We start from the raw sequence: 21,755 nt of genomic DNA on the forward strand, positions 1-21,755 counted from the left end.
GGGTTCCCTTTTGCCCACATCCTCCCCAACATTTGTTTTTGGTAGACTTTTTGGTGATAGCCATTCTGATAGATGTGAGGTGATGCCTCATTGTGGTTTTGATTTACATTCTATAATAATTAGCAATGTTGAGCATCTTTTCATGTGCCTGTTGGCCATCTGTATGTCTTCTTTGGAAGAATGTCTGTTTAACTCTTCTGCCTGTTTTTTGATTGGATTTTTTTTTTCTTTTTTTATTATGTCGTATGAGCAATTTGTGTATTTTGGATATTAACCACTTGTCAGTCACATCATTTGCAAATATTTTCTCCCATTCCATAGGTTGTCTTTTTGTTTTGTTGATGGTTTCCTTTGCTGTGGAAAGCTTTTAAGTTTAATTAGGTCTCATTTGTTTTTATTTGCTTTTGTTTCACCTTTCCCTTTTTTTATCTACCCACTACCACTAGGATAAGGTGCCTCTCGCTCATGTGTATTCTAAAAAATGCTGCCATTACCCAGTCATTAACAAATCTCTGTAGAAAAAAAACAATGGATCGTATACTGACACTGAAAAATTAAGGTCGAAATTGTTGCTAATGTATGTAACAAACTTCTACAAGAAAAAGACCAAGGTCATAAATGGTTGGTGGTTTGTTCCCATTGTGGTAGGCTGAATATTGCCCCCCTTAAGATATCCATATGAATATGTTGCCTTACATGAAAAAGGGAACTGGCAGATGTCATTACATTAAGGCTCTTGAGATAGGGAGACTATCCTGGATTATTCACGTGGATCCAATGTAATCACAAGGGTCTTCATGAGAAGGAGTCAGGAGGGTCAGAGTTTTAAAAAAATGTAGGTATGATAATAGAAGTAGAGATAGGAATGATGCAGGGTCATGAGCCAAAACAACAGATTTTCCCCCAGAGGCTCCAGAAAGAATGGAGTCCTTCCAACAACTTGATTCTAGCCCCTTGAGACGGATTTTGGACTTCTGCCTTCCGGAAGTCCAAAATTTGTGTTGTTTTAAGCCACTAAATGTTTTGTAATTTGTTACAGTAGCAGTAAGACACAGGTGTATCTGTGAAGCCAGAATAAGCACTTATGAAATTTTCTTTATAGAACACAGAGACATCTCTTTAAGAAGAGTGACAAAAATAGAAATATCAGAGACATTTAAATCAGTGGAAAATTAATTGAAAATGCAAAGACGACTTTGCATAACCAAGAGGTCATATCAGTTTTTCTTTAGTATAATTCATGCTCTTTACTAGGCAAAAACTTGCAAGAACAGACATATAACACAAAAGAATCTCCATCCGCAAAAGGAACCATATTTATACCATTCCTGTTTTATGTCTTTGAACAAGGACCATGTATCTTTGTTCAGACTTACAAAATATTCCTGCTGTCAGTCCATCAGGTAGAGACTTATGGAGGGGTATAAATGATACTTGGGATCGAAGTCCCTACTTAAAGAACATATTTGATGAGTTTTCTGGGAATTGATAACTGTCATTGTATAGATGGCAGCCATATTGAGGGTAACATACATTTGAACTCTCTTTCCTTCTACCCCTTGTTTTTCAACCTTGGAAATTTATTTATACCAGGAGTGTAATGTCTAAATATTCAATAAGTCAGCTCTGAATGACTGCTTTGGGAACATGCTTTCCTAAGAGATAAAATGCTAGTCTTTGAGAAACTGAATGCAATAAATTGTACTCTGATTTGCAACCTGAATATGCCTTATAATGTCAAGTTTTGCCTGTTGCTTATCACTCTGGCTCTCACAGTATGAACTACAATTTACTTCTTGTCTTCTTTGCTAAGATTTTCATGTATGTTAGTCTTATTTCCCTCCTTAAAGATACAGACCATATGTTCTTTAGTCCTTAAGAAGCACTCTATAAATGTATGATCAGTTAAAAATAGACTCTGTTTCATTTAAACCATAGTTATGCATAGTTAGCTGTGCTTTTGTTTAGGATAGGTCAGTCATCATTGTTTTGGCCTAATGATGTTGAGGTTAAGTGGCTGAAATGAGTAACATCTTCGGGATTAAGTTTCATAAGGTTCTTTTTCTTCTGGATTTATATTAATTATTTTGACTTTTATCTCTCAAGAAAAGGATTTTACTGTATTAAGCAATAATGAATTCTAAAAATAAGTCTTATTCTCCCTTGAAAGGGAGTGGGTGTGTATTGTTCTTCTTAATCCTTATTTCAGTATTATTATGACATGAAACTGACACGTTGACTTCTAACACAATGGCTTCTGACCTTGAGTCATGGACTCCAGAAGATCTGTGAAAGGGTTGCATGCAAGTTTTGTAGATGCCCCGGGTGCCTGCAGGTTTGAGGGTATGAACAGAAGCTATGGCTGCTGCCACAGAGTCCACAAGCCTCCCCTGCTTCTTGCTCCAGCCAGAATTGCACAAGTCACTTCATAATCCATGAGCCCTCATGCCACATACCAGTTACCTTGGTTAAGTTTGGTTGTGAGCTATATGCTTAATGAGGTTGTAAAGTATATATGATGTGATAGTCTCAGAATGTGTCCAGATAATGAAAAGGCCATATCTATGTATCCATGTGGTTACATTTAAGAATTTCAAAATTATTCCTTAATCTCTCTTCAGACCTTTAAATATGAGATTTCTTCCCATTTCATAGAAATTCTCCAATGAACAATAGCTACAGTCCCTGGGGTTGTTGTTTGGAGACACAGCAAGAATATAAGCTATCTATTTCACTGACCATGAATAAATAGGTACGTAAATAAATAATAAAAACAGGAACAAAAGCTGCATGGTTCTGTGTCGGCAGCAATAACAGTGGCTTCGGTGTGGCAGAAGCAGCAGCAGCTCTGTGGCCTACAATGCAATGTGGACGTGGGGTATATTTCTGTAGGCTCAGGCCAAAGACTGTTTCCTTCACCCTCCAAAGATTCTGTGCACTACTTACACCCTTTAGCTTCCATGGTCTGCCATGAAGAACCCTGAATAACACACCATTTAATACAGGAAAAAAAAAAAGCTTACACAGCACAAAGAAAAGCAGGACGACAAAAGAATTAAACTTTTTTTGACAGTTGATTTTCTTCTGAACACAGTCATTAATTCTGACAGCAGGAATAGAGATACTTCCTGAGCAAGGTGTAAAGCTGAATTCTTGTAATACTGAGCAGTGGTGACATGCAAATGAGAATAACCCTTCAGAGCATCTCACCTCCTTTTTGTTAACTTTGCTCCAAACCTGTTTCAAAACTTCAGTAAAATAAGTTGTTTTTGTTGTTGTTGTTGTTTTTTCTTTTTTTTAAGTTACAGAAATTCTTAATCTTTTGGGAGACAATGAGGTCACAGAAAATCTAAAATATTTTTATTGACCGACTTTTAAGAAAAATGTTTATGGGAGAATATAATAGATTTTGTTAAGATAATAATGAGGCATGAAGAAGAGAAAAGGTTACCTTAAGTCCCTTCTGTCTCAAGCCCATTTAGAACAACAAAACAACATATTTCCCACAGGTATTCCTTTATCCCCTCAGGACTGACTTATACTTTGCCCAAATTCCCTTTCTCTGCCTCTTTGCCCCAGCACTACTCAGATCCCTCTGCACCGTACAGGATGGCCATCTACCTCTGCGATAGTCTTTGTCAGACTCAGTAACTAAGGCCACCCTCAAGTAGTTTGCTTCTCACTGCCAACTAACCACGGCTTCACTGCTGCTTCCTTCTTCACACCATCCCCGAAGATAATGCCAGGTGTGTGTCCAGGCTTTGTCCCCCACAATACCCACTTTAGCCTTCTTCCAGTGTCAGTCCGAACTCATTGCTGCTAATCTGAAAGCCATCTCGCAGCTGTCCTCCCCTCCACTCATGCCCTGTGATTCTCCCCATTATTCTTCCTCTTGGGTCACTGGAGTGAGACAGTGAGCTCTGAAACATACAAGCTCTTCTTGATTTCCAGCAGCCCCTACATCAGTCCAAATCAACACATTAACCAGTGTTCTTTTCATGCAAGTGCAGATTCAAAACAAACTCCCTAGTTGCTCTCTCTGACCAGACGGCTGCTCCTAGGACTTTTCTTTCTAGATATTCTAAAGCCACTACCTAATTATATGTGAACTCCCAATCCAAGTGTCAGGCTATTCTTCCCAAACTCCCCACATTCAGTGACACTAATGTTTGATCAGTGCACTAAGTTGTGTATTTTGAGGGGATGGAAGCAGGAACACACACACAAAATAATCCTAACCTCAAGTCCCTGGCATGCATCTCTACAAAGGGAAATTTTTTCATGTGCCTGTGACCTGCTTTCTTTAACCCTGTGCTATCATACATGTTTAAATGTTGACTATCCTATTTAGAACAATTCCCCTCTCATCTGTCAACTCTCACTCATTCTGCCTCAGGTCAGCATAGATGAGTAGAAACTGTACAATTTGGAATCAGGCAGACATAAGATCAAATTCCTGCTGTTCTACCTATAAAATGTGTGATATTGAACCAATAATTTAACGTTGTATCTTAGTTTTCTCAAATGTAAAAGCAGAAGTGACATGTCATGATTTAGCTGACATTTTGATGAGAATTAAAATTTAAATGAGATAATGAACATATTACCTTCCATATTGCCATTATGCTCACATAAATAACTTACTATTTTTCTGTATTAATAAGAAATCAGATTTACTCTCCTAGAGCTGATATATTTCACCTAGGTAATAGAAGCTTGGGAACATAGGTGAATCATGATGAAAAACAGATAAAACACACCTCCTGCTCAGTGCATCAATGAGCAGGAAAAGTCAAGTTAGCAAATTCTTCCACTTTCAGGTTACATATTTCCAAAATCCAAATTAATTAGGTTTATTTTAAATATGGGCAAACAGGATGCCTAGGGTGCAAGAAATGAACCACTTAAAATCAATAAATACTACAGTGGTATTTATTAGAACAAAAATTTCCAAGAATTAGCAGAATCTTCTACTTTCTTAGACACACTTAAACCTATGTGGCATATATCTTCTGGGAAGATCTCTGTTTATCATACCAGTTGATTTCCTGCTGTATTATTTTGTTTTCTCAATTATTTTAATCTAGTCCCTAAGTAAACCTAGATTGTTTCTTTCTCCTCTATAATTATTAGGATACAGAAGTTTACTCTATCATTTCACCTCCCACTTCCAATCCTTTTCCTCAAAGCAGTGTATGTCAAAAACCACTTTCTGCCTTAGTATCTGGGAGCCTCGTGTCACAGTAGAAAAATACCCACTGTCTGTTGCCGCTGTTCGGTGTAAATAAGCCTGATGTATTTTGGAAACTACCTGTCCAAAGCCACTGTAGTTTGACTAATGGATCTGAACAGTGATGTCAATCTTATTCTCTTCTTTGAAGATGCTCACTGACAAAACAGTGGTTCCTTTTTCTGGGTAACCCATGTAGTAAAATGCAGTCATCTAAAAGCAACTTGACATGGATACAACATTCTTTTTTCAGCTTTGGGCATCCCACAATCTAGAATGGATAAATTCATAAATTTGGAGTGTCAATATTTTTTTAAAATTATTTCTAATATATACAATGAAATGATCAAACCACTTACTGACCCACATGTGATTCACCTGTCTGGCCTAGAGAAGTGCATCAAAACTCCCTCCAGAGCTGCCAGCACCAGAAAAGCTTTCCTCTCTCTGCTTATTCTCCATCACTTGCTGGGCCCTACGGGATCCACCAGGCCACCCCCAGGGATTTATTCCATGACTGTGGTGGCTTGTTCTAGCTTATGAGTTTAATTTGTAAAAATATTTTGTTCGCTTGAATGTTGTGCTCCATAAGTGTTTTACATGCCTCAAATCTATACCAATTATCATAGCCCAGGAACAGAATGCATACTCGTTTTTCCTGGCCTGACCCAATGCTTTTTTTAAATCAAATTAGTTACCAATATATAATAAACAGATGATTGTACGTTTAAGAAAAATATTGATAATTCTCACTACTTTTTAAAAAATCAGGAACGTTGCCCCATGTAAAGGGCATATGTTCTCCATTTCCTGAGTCTTTATGATCCTATTGTTTCTCTGAAAAAAAGGGTGAGTTTCAGTTGCCATCCATCACTACACTGGCATTGGTGTTTTCCTTAGAGTTCAGCAACATGTCTCTGGACAAGTGTCTCTATCTGAGGTGAAAACTGAACAGAAAGACAGGAGAAGCTACAGAAAAATGGGCAAGGTTATTTCTTCATGGAAGTGAGAGTATATCAGATATCTCACTCATTTGCATCATTGCTCATTCCCTACAGATATTTCAGTTTGTAATCCCAGTTCTAAACCCTTCTGGATTTAGGAACACCAGACTTGCCTTACTAATCCATCACTTTCTCCACATTGATTACAGGTGCTGCTTGAAACTCCTTCCTAACTAAATCTTTTACATCTTGTTGCAGTCTCACAAAGTATCAATTTCTACTTAAACAGCTCTTTCAGAACTTTAAATAATAAAATAATGTTTGTACTGTTAGGAAAGCAGAAACATATTATAGAGTAGCTAATTACTCTTAAAATCATCTGCCATCTCACTAACCTTGTGCACTTGTATGAGTTGTTTTTTTTTTGGTTGTAAACAATACAAAGCCTGGCTAATTTAACTAAAAGAGAATTTATTAGAAGGGTATGAGGAAGTACTATAATTACTAAGAGGACTGAAGAGAACTAGGTCTGGCAGGGCGGGAACTGTTACAGCTCAGAGGAATTGGATGACAGGGGTGAGTGACAGTTTTATCCACATGCTGCTGATGACAAGTAACATCTCTAAAAGGTTGTGATTTTTATTCTTCTGTCCATGAACTCAGGACTCAAAGTTCAGATGTCCAGATGGCCTGAAGTGAATGACACTTGTCCCTAAGGGAGGTCAGTATACTACCCTGATTAACAGTTGCACCAAAACTACAAACAGTGGAGGAAAGATAATTTTGCAAAAGAAAGTCCAAATGCCTATGACCAGAAGAAAAAGAGAATGATTGCCAAAAGGACAAGAAAAGCCCTCTATAGGATCTGTTCACTATAAGCTAGCAGATAACTTCTAATGTCTTTAAGTTGTGCCATGTTTTGATAAAAAGAAAAATAAGATGACCCACTTTGTGCTTTTGACACATTCTGTACTTAATTTGTATTCTCAGTTTTAATATTATTCTTCATAAAAATTCCCCCAAATTGGATAAGCTTTACAACTCGCATACCTAGTTCTCTCCTGAAGGAATTAAAACATTTCATTCAAAGTGCAATTTTTCAAATCAAGGAGACATTAAGGTAGACATAAGGTAAATCCTACATGGACTCTGTATCAAACATGTTTTCTCACTCCATCATCTTTCACCTTCTCTACCACCTTCTATCTCTCTTTTTTACTCAAGAAACAGAGGTAGAGATAAGGGGAAGAGGTCAGTACAAGGCAGAGTAGAGTCAGAAAGCAAGGAAGAAGCCTTAGTAGTAGAAAGAAATAGAATAGTAGAGAAAGAAAAAGAATTTTGAAGTATATTATAAGTTAAGCCTCTAGCAAATGTAGATTTTGCAATTAAATTCATGTATTACAGTTTGCTGTGTTCCACATTTGAAACACCAGGATGGCAAGATGGTGGAGGGGTGGGGAAAGGTAGGCAGCCCACAGGGAGTGTGGTAGAAGGAGGGCTGGAGAGGGGAAGGTGAGGTTGTGGTCAAGGTGGAAAATAAGAAGGAAACTTGAATGAAAAGTCCTTCACCCAGCCCACAACCCATATCACTGTTTTGGTCTTGCAACTAATTCTTCCTTGCCTTTCCTATCTCCCAGTTAGAGGACTTGCTTAAAGGTACAGCCTGTCCCTGATCAACACATTCCTCTCCTCCCACACTTCCCGTCCTCACTCCCATCCCACTCCACACACAACTGAAAATCAGTTAAGAGATCTCTTCAGCTCTCCCTGACAGGCCCAAGCTGCACGTGGAATAGTTCCAGCCCACTACAGGATCTGTTCACTGTAATTTAGCAGATGACTTCTAATGTCTTTAAATTCTGCAGTGCTTTGATATAAAGAAAAATAAGATGACTCACTTTGTGCTTTTGACAGATTCTCCACACACTGCCTTCATGGATATAAAGACATATACTGTCAGCCTGACTCCTTACATAGGTTTTGAATAGAAAATAGAAATAGGTGTGAATAGAAAAGGGTCAGTCTTCGTACTTCAATACTGGAGAAAAAAAAATTTTTTTGACTTGGGGAACAGTGCATGAAGGTTTATTATTATCAAGTATACATTGTATGACATACATCAGGACTGACTGAATTCAGATTAAGGAGGAAATGTGGCATGAGAGAGAGGGTAGGTTTTTTTTTTATAATTTAATTTTATTTATTTTCTTATACAGCAGGTTATTAGTTATCTGTTTTTTACATATTAGTGTATACATGTCAATCCCAATCTCCCAATTCATCCCACCACCACACCCCTCCCGCTTTCCCCCCTTGGTGTCCATACGTTTGTTCTCTACATCTGTGTCTCTATTTCTGCCTTGCAAACCAATTCATCTGTACCATTTTAAACATTTATTTATTTATTTAGTTTTGGCTGCATTGGGTCTCCGTTGCTGTGCACAGGCTCTTCTCTAGCGGTGGTGAGCGGGGGCTACTCTTCGTTGCAGTGTGCAGGCTTCTCATTGCGGTGTCTTCTTTTGTTGCGGAGCACGGGCTCTAGGCACAGGGGCTTCAGTAGTTGTGGCACATGGGCTCAGTAGTTGTGGCTCGTGGGCTATAGAGTGCAGGCTCAGTAGTTGTGGCACACAGGCTTAGTTGCTCCGTGGCATATGGGATCTTCCTGGACCAGAGCTTGAACCCATATCTCCTGCATTGGCAGGTGGATTCTGAACCACTGCGCCAACAGGGAAGCCCTTTACCATTTTTCTAGATTCCACATATGCGTTAATATACAATATTTAATTTTCTCTTTCTGACTTATTTCACTCTGTATGACAGTCTCTAGGTCCATCCACGTATCTACAAATGACCCAATTTCGTTCCTTTTTATGGCTGAGTAATATTCCATTGTACATACATACCACATCTTCTTTATCCATTCGTCTGTCGATGGGCATTTAGGTTGCTTCCATGACCTGGCTATTGTAAATAGTGTTGCAATGAACATTGGGGTGCATGTGTCTTTTTTCAATTATGGTTTTCTCTGGGTATATGCCCAGTAGTGGGATTGCTGGGTCATATGGTAATTCTATTTCTAATTTTTTAAGGAACCTCCATACTGTTCTCCATAGTGGTTGTATCAATTTACATTGCCACCAACAGTGCAAGAGCGTTCCCTTTTCTCCACACCCTCTCCAGCATTTGTTGTTTGTAGATTTTCTGATGATGCCCATTCTAACTGGTGTGAGGTGATACCTCATTGTGCTTTTGATTTCCATTTCTCTAATAATTAGTGATGTTGAGCAGCTTTCCATGGGCTTGTTGGCCATCTGTATGTTGAATGAGTTTGGGAGTGTTCCTTCCTCTGCAATTTTTTGGAAGAGTTTGAGAAACATGGGTGTTAGCTCTTCTCTAAATGTTTGATAGAATTCACCTGTGAAGCCATCTGGTCCTGGACTTTTGTTTGTTGGAAGAGTTTTAATCTCAATTTCATTACTTGTGATTGGTCTGTTCATATTTTCTATGTCTTCCTGATTCAGTCCTGGAAGGATGTACTTTTCTAAGAATTTGTCCATTTCTTCCAGGTTGTCCATTTTATAGGCACAGAGTTGCTTATAGTAGTCTCCTATGATGCTTTGTATTTCTTTGCTGTCTGTTGTAACTTCTCCTTTTTCATTTCTAATTTTATTGATTCGAGTCCTCTCCTTCTTTTTCTTGATGCGTCTGGCTAAAGATTTATCAATTTTGTTTATCTTCTCAAAGAACCAGCTTTTAGTTTTATTGATCTTTGCTATTGTTTTCTTTGTTTCTATTTCATTTATTTCTGCTCTGATCTTTATGATTTCTTTCCTTCTACTAACTTGGGGTTTTGTTTGTTCTTCTTTCTCTAGTTCCTTTAGGTGTAAGGTTAGATTGTTTATTTGAGATTTTTCTTGTTTCTTGAGGCAGGATTGTATTGCTATAAACTTCCCTCTTAGAACTGCTTTTGCTGCATCCCATAGGTTTTGGATCATCATGTTTTCATTGTCATTTGTCTCTAGGTATTTTTTGATTTCCTCTTTAATTTCTTCAGTGATCTCTTGGTTATTTAGTAACGTATTGCCTAGCCTCTATGTGTTTGTGTTTTTTACGTTTTTTCCCCTGTAATTGATTTTTAATCTGATAGCATTGTGGTGGGAAAAGATGCTTGATAAGATTTCAATTTTCTTAAATGTACTGAAGCTTGATTTGTGACCCAAGATGTGATCTATCCTGGAGAATATTCCATGCGCACTTGAGAAGAAAGTGTAATCTGCTGTTTTTGGATGGAATGTCCTATAAATATCAATTCAATCTATCTGATCAATTGTGTCATTTAAATGTTGTGTTTCCTTATTAGCTTTCTGTCTGGATGATCTGTCCATTGGTGTAAGCAAGGTCTTAAAGTCCCCCACTCTTACTGTGTTACGATCGATTTCCTCTTTTATAGCTGTTAGCATTTGCCTTATGTATTGAGGTGCTCCTCTGTTGGGTGCAGAAATATTTATAATTGTTTTAACTTCTTCTTGGATTGATCCCTTGATCATTATGTAGTGTCCTTCCTTATCTCTTGTACCAGTGTTTATTTTAAAGTCTATTTTATCTGATATGAGTATAGCTACTCCAGCTTTCTTTTGATTTCCATTTGCATGGAATATCTTTTTCCATCCCCTCACTTTCAGTCTGAGTGTGTCTCTAGGTCTGAAGTGGGTCTCTTGTAGACAGCATATATATGGGTCTTGTTTTTGTATCCATTCAGCAAGCCTGTGTCTTTTGTTTGGAGCATTTAATCCATTCACGTTTAAGGTAATTATCAATATGTATGTTCCTATTACCATTTTCTTAATTGTTTTGGGTTTGTTTTTTGTAGGTCCTTTTCTTCTCATGCTTTCCCACTTAGAGGAGTTCCTTTAGCATTTTTTGTAGAGCTGGTTTGGTGGCGCTGAATTCTCTTAGCTTTTTTTTGTCTGTAAAGATTTTGATTTTTCCATCGAGTCTGAATGAGATCCTTGCTGGGTAGAGTAATCTTGGTTGTAGGTTCTTCCCTTTCATCACTTTAAATATATCGTGCACTCCCTTCTGGCTTGTAGGGTTTCTGCTGAGAAATCAGCTGTTAACCTTATGGGAGATCTGTTGTATGTTATTTGTTGTTTTCCCTTGTTGCTTTTAATAATTTCTCTTTGTCTTTAATGTTTGTCAGTTTGATTACTGTATGTCTCAGCATGTTTCTCCTTAGGTTTATCCTGCCTGGGACTCTCTGCCCTTCCTGGACCTGTGTGGCTATTTCCTTTCCAGTGTTAGGGAAGTTTTCGACTATAATCTCTTCAAATATTTTCTCGGTCCTTCCTCTCTCTTCTCCTTTTGGGACCCCTAAATGCGAATGCTGGTGCCTTTAATGTTATCCCAGAGGCCTCTTAGGCTGTCTTCATTTCTTTTCATTCTTTTCTCTTTATTCTGTTCTACGATAGTGAATTCCACCATTCTGTCTTCCAGGTCACTTATCCGTTCTTCTGCCTCAGTTATTCTGTATTGATTCCTTTTAGTGTAGTTTTCATTTCAGTTACCATATTGTTCATCTCTGTTTGTTTGTTCTTTAATTCTTCTAGGTCTTTGTTAAACATTTCTTGCATCTTCTCGATCTTTGCCTCCATTCTTTTTCTGAGGTCCTGGATCACCTTCACTATCATTATTCTGAATTCCTTTCCTGGAAGTTTGCCTATCTCCACTTCATTTAGTTGTGTTCCTGGGGTTTTATCTTGTTCCTTCATCTGGTACATAGTTCTCTGCCTTTTCATTTTGTCTGTCTTTCTGTGAATGTGGTTTTTGTTCCACAGGCTGCAGGACTGTAGTTCTTCTTGCTTCTGCTGTCTCCCCCCTGGTGGATGAGGCTATCTAAGAGGCTTTTGCAAGCTTCCTGATGGGAGGGACTGGTGGTGGGTAGAACTGGGTGTTGCTCTGTTGGGCAGAGCACAGTAAAAGTTTAATCTGCTTGTCTGCTGATTGGTGGGGCTGAGTTCCCTCCCTGTTGGTTGTTTGGCCTGTGACCCAGCACTGGAGCCTACCCCGCTCTTTGGTGGGGCTAATGGCGGACTCTGGGAGGGGTCACACCAAGTAGTACTTCCCAGAACTTCTGCTGCCAGTGTCCTTGTCCCCACGGTGAGCCACAGCCATTCCCCACCTCTGCAGAAGACCCTCCAACACTAACTGGTAGGTCTGGTTCAGTCTCCTATGGGGTCACTGCTCCTTCCCCATGGGTCCCGATGCACACACTACTTTGTGTGTGCCCTCCAAGTGTGGAGTCTCTGTTTCCCCCAGTCCTGTCAAAGTCCTGCAGTCAAATCCTGCTAGCCTTCAAAGTCTGATTCTCTGGGAATTCCTCCTCCCATTGCCGTACCCCCAGGTTGGCAATCCTGAAGTGGGGCTCAGAACCTTCAGTCCAGTGGGTGGACTTCTGTGGTATAATTGTTCTCCAGTTTGTGAGTCACCCACCCAGTGGTTATTGGATTTAATTTTATTGTGATTGTGCCCCGCCTACGGTCTCATTGAGGCTTCTCCTTTGTGTTTGGATATGGGATATCTTTTTTGGTGAGTTTCAGTGTCTTCCTGTCGATGATTGTTCAGCAATTAGTTGTGATTCTGGTGCTCTGGCAAGAGGGAGTGGGCACATGTCCTTCTACTCCGCCATCTTGAACCAATCCTCCTGGAGAAAATTTTAAGTAATAAATCTCTTAGACTGTGAGCAGAATTAGAAAGTCTACATAAACTACCATAAGGTAGAGAACTAGGTCTGAGTGTTAAAATCTTTTTGACAGTTTTCCCCCAATGTGAATGGCCCTCTTTATCATTACTCTCAGCTAGACAAAACCTACTAATCTATGGTAGCCTTGGGATAGAACACTCGTTTTCCCCTCAGGATTTTCTGGGATAACTAATGATGCCCCATATTCTTATTTTGATCTGTAGTTTCAGCTCTCCATAGATTGTCAGAAGCTAAAACAGTTGCTTGGCAGAGAGCTGCCAGGGACCTTTCATAGCTCAGGAGATTTAAAACTGATATCAGAGGATATCTAAAGCTTGTGAGCTGCAGACCTGCTACAAAGATTTGTTAAAAGTAGAGGAATTATTTATGCTGGAGGGAAGAATTACAATAGGAACACATAGGGATTTGAGCTAATGAATTCAAAACTGAGTTGAATTTTGTATATTCTAGGAACCTCTATTTCTTAATATAACCCAAAAGCATTTAAAAAAACAGTAAACTGGAACTATTCCGTGTGCAGCTTGAGCCTGTCAAGGAGAGCTGAAGAGATCTCCTAACTGATTTTCAGTTGTGTGTGGAGTGGGATGGGGGGTGAGGACAGGAAGTGTGGGAGGAGGGGAATATGTTGATCAGGGACAGGCTGTACCTTTAAGTAAGTCCTCTAACTGGAAGATAGGAAAGGCAAGGAAGAATTAGTTACAAGACCAAAACAGTGTTATGGGTTGTGGGCTGGGTGAAGGACTTTTCATTCAAGTTTCCTTCTTATTTTCCACCTTGACGACAACTTCACCTTCCTCTCTCCAGCCCTCTTTCTACCACACTCCCTGTGGGCTGCCTACCCTCCCCCTCCCCTCCACCATCTTGCCATCTTGGAATTTCAAATGTGGAACACAGCAAACTGTAATACATGAATTTAACTGCAACATCTACATTTGCTAGAGGCTTAACTTATAATATACCTCAAAATTCTTTTTCTTTCTCTACTATTCTCCCAAATTCTTTGTCTCCAGCATGGCTTCTTCCTTGCTTTCTGACTCTACTCTGCCTTGTACTGACCTCCTCCCCTTATCTCTACCTCTGTTTCTTGAGTAAAAAAAGAGGGATAGGGCTTCCCTGGTGGCGCAGTGGTTGAGAATCCGCCTGCCAATGCAGGGGACACGGGTTCGAGCCCTGGTCTGGGAAGATCCCACATGCCACAGAGCAACTGGGCCCGTGAGCCACAATTACTGAGCCTGCGCGTCTGGAGCCTGTGCTCTGCAACAAGAGAGGCCGCGATGGTGAGAGGTCCACGCACCGCGATGAAGAGTGGTCCCCACTTGCCGCAACTAGAGAAAGCCCTCGCACAGAAACGAAGACTCAACACAGTCATAAATAAATAAATAAAAAGAACGTGAATTTCTAAAAAAAAAAAAGAGGGATAGAAGGTGTCAGAGAAGGTGTTATATGATGGAGTGAGAAAACATGTTTGATGCAGATTCCAGGTAGGATTTACCTTATGTCTATCTTAATGTCTCCTTGATTTGAAAAACTGCACTCTGAATGAAGTGTTTTAATTCTTTTAAGAGAGAGCTAGGTATGTGTGCCATAAGGCTTATTCAATTTAGGGTAATTTTTATAAAGAATATTATAAAACTGGGAATGCAAATTTAAGTTCAAAGGTAGATATTTAATTGACTTCTACTTCCAGTTTATATGGAGAATAACCAAAATTTTCCTTCCAAATCATGATAAGAACAACATCATCAACAAAGTGAATGAAATAAATATTATTTTCTAAGATGATAATGAAGATTAGTAGATATAATAGAGCCTTGATGAACTGAATTCCAGAGAAAAACAAGTGCTGCACAGATGAACAGAGTACCATATAAACTTCTCTACCTGCGGGATGGTACTTTGTCTGAATGTGGATGGGTGGAGATGTGGGCCTGCCATAGGTAAAGAGACTCCTCAGGGGCACAACAAAAATATTTGAGTTTTCAAGGATCTCATTCAGATTCAATGGAGAAATCAAAAGCTTTAAAGACAAGCAAAAGCTAAGAGAATTCAGCACAACCAAACCAGCTCTACAACAAATGCTAAAGGAACTTCTCTAAGTGGGAAACACAAGAGAAGAAAAGAACCTACAAAAACAAACCCAAAACAATTAAGAAAATGGTCATAGGAACATACATATTGATAATTACCTTAAACGTGAATGGATTGAATGCTCCAACCAAAAGACACAGGCTTGCTGAATGGATACAAAAACAAGACCCATATATATGCTGTCTACAAGAGACCCACTTCAGACATAAGGACACATTCAGACTGAAAGTGAGGGGATGGAAAAAGGTATTCTATGCAAATGGAAATCAAAAGAAAGCTGGAGTAGCAATACTCATATCAGATAAAATAGACTGTAAAATATAGAAGGTTACAAGAGACAAGGAAGGACACTACATAATAATCAAGGGAACAATCCAAGAAGAAGATATAACAATTATAAATATATAGGCACCCAACATAGGAGCACCTCAATACATAAGGCAACTGCTAACAGCTCTAAAATAGGTAATCGACAGTAACACAAAAATAGTGGAGGACGCTAACACCTCATTTACACCAATGGACAGATCATCCAAAATGAAAATAAATAAGGAAACAGAAGCTTAAAATGACAAATAGACCAGATAGATTTAATTGATATTTATAGGACATTCCAACCAAAAACAACAGATCACACTTTCTTCTCAAGTGTGCATGGAACATTCTGCAGGATAGATCTCATCTTGGGTCACAAATCAAGACTCAGTAAATTTAAGAAAATTGAAATCATATCAAGCATCTTTTCCCACCACAACGCTTGAGATTAGAAATGAATTACAGGGGAAAAAAAGTAAAAAACACAAACACATGGAGGCTAAGCAATACGTTACTAAATAACCAAGAGATCACTGAAGAAATCAAAGAGGAAATCAAAAAATACCTAGAGACAAATGACAATGAAAACAAGATGATCCAAAACCCATGGGATGCAGCAAAAGCAGTTCTAAGAGGGAAGTTTATAGCAATACAATCCTGCCTCAAGAAACAAGAAAAATCTCAAATAAACAATCTAACCTTACACCTAAAGGAACTAGAGAAAGAAGAACAAACAAAACCCCAAGTTAGTAGAAGGAAAGAAATCATAAAGATCAGAGCAGAAATAAATGAAATAGAAACAAAGAAAACAATAGCAAAGATCAATAAAACTAAAAGCTGGTTCTTTGAGAAGATAAACAAAATTGATAAATCTTTAGCCAGACGCATCAAGAAAAAGAAGGAGAGGACTCGAATCAATAAAATTAGAAATGAAAAAGGAGAAGTTACAACAGACAGCAAAGAAATACAAAGCATCATAGGAGACTACTACAAGCAACTCTGTGCCTATAAAATGGACAACCTGGAAGAAATGGACAAATTCTTAGAAAAGTACATCCTTCCAGGACTGAACCAGGAAGACATAGAAAGTACGAACAGACCAATAAGAAGTAATGAAATTGAAACTGAGATTAAAAATCTTCCAACAAACAAAAGTCCAGGACCAGATGGCTTCACAGGTAAATTCTATCAAACATTTAGAGAAGAGCTAACACTCATGCATCTCAAACTCTTCCAAAAAATTGCAGAGGAAGGAACACTCCCAAACTCATTCTACGAAGCCACCATCACCCTGATACCAACACCAGACAAAGATACTACAAAAAAAGAAAATTACAGACCGATATCACTGATGAATATACATGCAAAAATCCTCAACAAAATACTAGCAAACAGAATCCAACAACACATTAAAAGGATCATACACCATGATCAAGTGGGATTTATCCCAGGGATGCAAGGATTCTTCAATATACGCAAATCAATCAATGTGATATATCATATTAACAAACTGAAGAATAAAAACCATGTGATCATCTCAATAGATGCAGAAAAAGCTTTCGACAAAATTCAGCACCCTTTTATGATAAAAACTCTCCAGAAAGTGGGCATAGAGGGAACTTACCTCAACATAATAAAGGCCATATATGACAAACCCACAGTAAACATCATTCTCCATGGTGAAAAACTGAAAGCATTTCCCCTAAGATCAGGAACAAGACAAGGATGTCCACTCTTGCCACTATGATTCAACATAGTTTTGGAAGTCCTAGCCATGGCAATCAGAGAAGAAAAAGAAATAAAAGGGATACAAATTGGAAAAGAAGAAGTAGAACTGTCACTGTTTGCTGATGACATGATACTATACATAGAGAATCCTAAAAATGCCAGCAGAAAACTACTAGAGCTAATCAATGAATTTGGTAACATTGCAGGATACAAAATTAATGCACAGAAATCTCTTGCATTCCTATACACTAATGATGAAAAATCTGAAAGAGAAATTAAGGAAACACTCCCATTTACCACTGCAACAAAAAGAATAAAATACCTAGGAATAAACCTACCTAGGGAGACAAAAGACCTGTATGCAGAAAACTATAAGACACTGATGAAAGAAATTAAAGATGATACCAACAGATGGAGAGATATACCATGTTCTTGGATTGGAAGAATGAATATTGTGAAAATGACTATAGTACCCAAAGCAATCTACAGATTCAGTGCAATCCCTATCAAATTACCAATGGCATTTTTTACAGAACTAGAACAAAAAATCTTAAAATTTGTATGGAGACACAAAAGACCCCGAAGAGCCAAAGCAGTCTTGAGGGAAAAAAACAGAGCTGGAGGAATCAGACTCTCTGACTTCAGACTATACTATAAAGCTACAGTAATCAAGACAATATGGTACTGGCACAAAAACAGAAACATAGATCAATGGAACAAGATAGAAACCCAGAGATAAACCCACACACCTATGGTCAACTAATCTATGACAAAGGAGGCAAGGATATACAATGGAGAAAAGACAGTCTCTTCAATAAGTGGTGCTGGGAAAACTGGACAGCTACATGTAAAAGAATGAAATTAGAACACTCCCTAACACCATACACAAGAATAAACTCAAAATGGATTAGAGATCTCAATGTAAGACTGGACACTATAGAACTCTTAGAGGAAAACATAGGAAGAACACTCTTTGACATAAATCACAGCAAGATCTTTTTTTTGGGGGGGGGGTACCAAATTACTTTATTCGAAGGAATGATACTAAGGAAAGGACCTGTAGATGTTTTGGTACAACTTACAGAAAAGGTAAAGGTAACCCAAACATGAATATACTGCCTTGGTGACCAGGGAAGTCACTCCTGTGGCTACGGGAAGCCAGCCTAAGGCTTAGCTTTCATTATCACTATTTCCCAGGGTGTGCTTGTCAAAGAGATAATGTGCCATGCCAGATTCGGGGGCCCCCATCGTGCGCAAGTTGGTTACGTGGTCACCCAATTCTTTAATGGATTTCACCTGCTCATTCAGGTAATGAGTCTCAATGAAGTCACACAAATGGGGGTCATTTTTCTCAGTGGCCAATTTGTGCAGTTTCAGTAGTGACTGCTTCACACTTTTTTCCAAGTGTAGCGCACATTCCATTGCATTCAGCCCATTTTCCCAGTCATCACGGTCTGGTTTCTTGATATCCTGAAGGAAGATTCGGCCACCCTGTTGGTTCTGCAGCTTCATCAGTTTCTCAGCATGTTCCCTCTCCTCATGAGATTGGTGAAGAAAGTATTTGGCAAAGTTCTTCAATGCCACATCATCGCAGTCAAAATAGTATGACATGGACAGGTAGAAGTAGGAGGCATAGAGCTCCAGGTTGATCTGGCGATTGATGGTGGCCTCCGAGTCCTGGTGGTAGTTCTGGCGCACCTGCGACGGGGACGCGGTCGTTATGGCGGGCAGCTGAGGTGAGGCGGTGGCAGTGGCTGCACGGCGCTATAACGGCGGTGGGGACCTTGGGGCGGTCGGAGGGCGCTGTGAGGTGGTGGCGAGGGCTGGCTCTGAGCGGCCGGCCGGAACGGGGGACGAGCGCCAGGTTCCGTCCAAGCACTGTTGAAGTAGGAAACCGCGGTGACTCTCCGCGAGGACTGTTGCAAGATCTTTTTTGATCCACTTCCTAGAGTAATGGAAATAAAAACAAAAATAAACAAATGGGACCTAATGAAACTTCAAAGCTTTTGCACAGCAAAGGAAACCATAAACAAGACGAAAAGACAACCCTCAGAATGGGAGAAAAGATTTGCAAACGAATCAACGGACAAAGGATTAATCTCCAAAATATATAAACAGCTCATGCAGCTCAATATTAAAAAAACAAACATCCAATCCAAAAATGGGCAGAAGACCTAAATAGACATTTCTCCAAAGAAGACATACAGATGACCAAGAAGCCCATGAAAAGCTGCTCAACATCACTAATTATTAGAGAAATGCAAATCAAAACTACAATGAGGTATCACCTCACACCAGTTAGAATGGGCATCATCAGAAAATCTACAAACAACAAATGCTGGAGAGGGTATGGAGAAAAGGAACCCTCTTGCACTGTTGGTGGGAATGTAAATTGATACAGCCTTATGGAGAACAGTATGGAGGTTCCTTAAAAAACTAAAAATAGAACTACCATATAACCCAGCAATCCCAGTACTGGGCATATACCCAAAGAAAACCATAATTCAAAAAGACACTTGTACCCCAATATTCATTGCAGCACTATTTACAATAACCGGGTCATGGAAGCAACCTAAATGCCCATCGACAGTCGAATGGATAAAGAAGATGTGATACATATATACAATGGAATATTACTGAGCCATAAAAATGAATGAAACTGGGTCATTCGTTGAGACGTGGATAGATCTAGAGACTGTCATACAGAGTGAAGTAAGTCAGAAGGAGAAAAACAAATATCGTATATTAGTGCATATATGTGGAACCTAGAAAAATGGTACAGATGAAGTAGTTTGCAGGGCAGAAATTGAGACATAGATGTAGAGAACAAACGTATGGACACCAAGGGGGGAAAGCCGCAGTGGGGTGGGGATGGTGGTGTGCTGAATTGGGCGATTGGGATTAACATGTATACACTGATGTGTATAAAACTGATGACTAATAATAACCTGCTGTATAAAAAAATAAAATAAAATTCAAAAGAAAAAAAGAAGTAAGTTAATTGTGTTTACATTTACATAATCCATTTGTATTGAGGAGCTGTCTCAGTGTTACAGTTGATGTTGCCTTTGAAGGTCTTTGGCTTTTACATTTATGTGTTAATTGTATATCTCACATTTCCTAGCAGAGGTTGGGACCCTCTCTATGATTCCAAATAATACATGGTTCTTAGAAAGATACAATGCCATTGTAAGCTAATAAAATGTTTATAATGACATTGCAGATAGAATTTTTTAAAAATCTGAGTTTAGGTGATACTGAGATGGCAGGAGATATCTAAGTCTAAAAGAGTCCAAAGAAAAAATAGATTGCTTAGTCAAATAAATTTGCCCTACTTAAATACCATCAAGAAATCAGCCATGGAGGAGGGGCTGATAAGAAGAGAAAAATCACATATTCTTGTGCTACTTAGATCCCAGAGCACTGCCAAAATTCAATCCAAAAGTGAAACAAAAACCTTAAACTGAAAGTTAACCTTCTCCTGGCTCAAATATGGGCAAGACAAAAAAGGCAGTAGTGACACAGAAAAATTGAGGAAGGACTAATTAATATAACTAAAGCTGTGCTATAGCATAAGTCCAGTTTGGCTCTACACAATGCCAGTGCCCTCACCTTAACTGCCAAACAGGGCAATGGCTTGCATTCTCTGGAACAATTTTATATTGTTATTTTATACACAATAATCAGAATATAATAAAACATTATGGTATGTGATGAAGCAGGAAAGTATGTCTCGTTACCAAGAGAAAAAAATCAATATAAACAGAATTAGAAATTTCCCAGATACTAGAATTAGCAGCTCCAGGACTTAACTATGAAAAATATGTTAAGAAACTTATGGAAAAGATGAATAAAATATTAAAGAGATGAACTATTTGGGGAAAGAAGTGGGAATTTGAAAACAAAAAACTCAAATTTCTACAATTGAAATGTATAATATTTGAAAACAAAATTTCATTGTATGGGCATTAAAATAAGTTGGATAGTATAAAAGAAAGACTCAGTAATTTTAAAGATATATCAATGGAAAATTTCCCAATGAAGGACACAGTGGGGAAAAAGGTAGGAAAAAAATAGAGCATATGCAACTTCTGGGTATTATCAGGCTGTCTAATACGTGTGTATTTGGAGTTCTAAAAGGAGAAAAAAGAAAGTATGAGGAAGAAAACATGTTTTATGGCCAAAATGTTTAAAAATTTAACAAAAAATCTTAATCCACAGATTGCAAAGCTTAACAAATGCCAAGTAACAGGCCCTGAGTAGAATAAAGAAAGCCATATCTAGGCATATCATAGTCAATTTGCTGAAAGCCCAAAAGAAAGAGACAATCTTAAAGCAGAGGGGAGAAAAACACATTAAGTACAAAGGAATAACTAAGAATGATAGCTGACTTCTCATCAGAAACACTGCAGGCCAAAAGATGGTGGGATGACTCATTCATACAAATATTGGTGAAGATATGGAGCAAATAGAACCCTCATACATTGATGGGGTGGGTGTAAAAGGATACACCAACTATGGAAAACCTTCGAGTTTTTTTCTTTTAGTTCAACTTCTATTTATCTATGACCTAGACATTATACTACTAGTTATCTACCTAGAGAAATGAATATATTTGTCCACAAAACATCTTGTATGACAATGTCTAGTGCCAAAACTGGAAGCAATGATCAATAGGGGAATGTATAAA

The 21,755-nt window shown here is 38.5% G+C and overlaps 1 pseudogene; it reads right to left on the reverse strand.

Annotated features, from left to right (window-relative positions):
* Window positions 1–18,154: 18,154 nt before the first annotated feature.
* Window positions 18,155–20,426, reverse strand: LOC118892509 (annotated as a pseudogene).
* Window positions 20,427–21,755: the final 1,329 nt, after the last annotated feature.

The sequence above is a fragment of the Balaenoptera musculus genome, chromosome 3, assembly GCF_009873245.2.
Source record: "Balaenoptera musculus isolate JJ_BM4_2016_0621 chromosome 3, mBalMus1.pri.v3, whole genome shotgun sequence".
In the NCBI taxonomy this organism is placed as follows: Eukaryota; Metazoa; Chordata; class Mammalia; order Artiodactyla; family Balaenopteridae; genus Balaenoptera; species Balaenoptera musculus.